This window comes from Vulpes lagopus, chromosome 21 (genome assembly GCF_018345385.1).
Source record: "Vulpes lagopus strain Blue_001 chromosome 21, ASM1834538v1, whole genome shotgun sequence".
Taxonomy (NCBI): domain Eukaryota; kingdom Metazoa; phylum Chordata; class Mammalia; order Carnivora; family Canidae; genus Vulpes; species Vulpes lagopus.
Window position 1 is genome coordinate 19,484,461 of NC_054844.1, and position 1,449 is coordinate 19,485,909.

The following is a 1,449-nucleotide window of genomic DNA, read 5'->3' on the forward strand; positions in this document are numbered from 1 at the left end:
AGAGACAGGGAGAGAGAGAGGCAGAGACACAGGCAGAGGGAGAGGTAGGCTCCATGCAGGGAGTCCAACGTGGGACTCGATCCCAGGACTCTAGGATCATGCCCTGGGCTGAAGGCAGGCGCTAAACCCCTGAGCCACCCAGGGATCCCCCCAATAAAGCTTCTTAAGGAAGGTGATGGCTGGCTGAAACCAAAGGTTAGTGAGAATTGCACTATGGAAAATCAGTTGGAGGAAGAGCATTATAGAAAAAGTTAGGTGCAAATGTTCAGAAAAGAAAGAGCATGCTGTAATCTGGATGCTGCCAGTGTATTTCAATGTAGATGGAGCACATTGTGAGTGAGATCATGGGAAAATAAGAGGCTACAGAAGAAAATAGGACTAGATTTCAATGGGTTTAAAGTACTATTTCCTCCTAGAATGTTTTGTTTTCTTGTCTAAGCTAGTAACACGAATTAGAATCACTGTTGTACTCGCTACCATTTAATTTATTAAATCAAAACACAATAATTACTACGGATATCAGTAAATAGCTGTAATTGCACGGTAGGTTTTTCTATTTATACAGAATGATTATTTCCAGAGTTTAAAGAATTAAGGGGGGGGGCATTGTAATTACTAGTTTTAAAGTGAGCCACTTAGAGAAATTGTACTTTCTTAATATTATAGTACAACACTTAAGGAAAATATTATAGGAGACAATAGTAAATAGCAAAAAAAAAAAATGAAAATAGTAAATACTGTAATAACGTGAATATAGTAAAAAAAAAAAAAAAAGTAAAAAGAAAATAGCCATTCCTCCCAGAAGAATGAATACCACAATAACATATTAGCAGTAAAAATTAAGATTGGGGATATTTAATTCAGCCTTCACACATGCTATTTACCAGAAATTTGGGAAGAATGTTCATTCATTTTTGGCAAAATGGCGAACAACTCTATTACTAGAAATTTCAGCTGGGGTCAAAATTGCAAATGGAAATAACTTCTTGGAGAACAATTCAGCAGTATTGCTTCGCTTTAATACACCATGACGAACGCGCGTCCCAAACATAAACCCCTGGGTTGCCGGGCGAAAGGCAGGGAGGACGGGGCGGTCTGCGGCATCAGAGTCTGCAGGCTCAGCCCACGCCAAAGTCCTCGCAAGAAGCAGCCGTGAAAGCTCGGGGCAGCTCGAGCATCCGAGAACGCGCCGCCCGGTGAGAACCCTGGTCTGGGCTTAGACAATTTGCCACGTTCCTCGTGGAGACCCATTCCCTTTCCTTTTGTTTCGTGTCTTCTCTTTAGCGTGGAAAAACCCACATCCAGGGGTAGAGACAGGACAACAAAGCCCTGAAGTCAGAGACATCCTCGGGATCCTGCATCAACCCGCAGCGCAAACGCAAGGACACTAAGTGTGAGCCGCTGGGCACCCGTAGCTCAGATTCCCAGGCTCCTACGCGGGCACCGGAA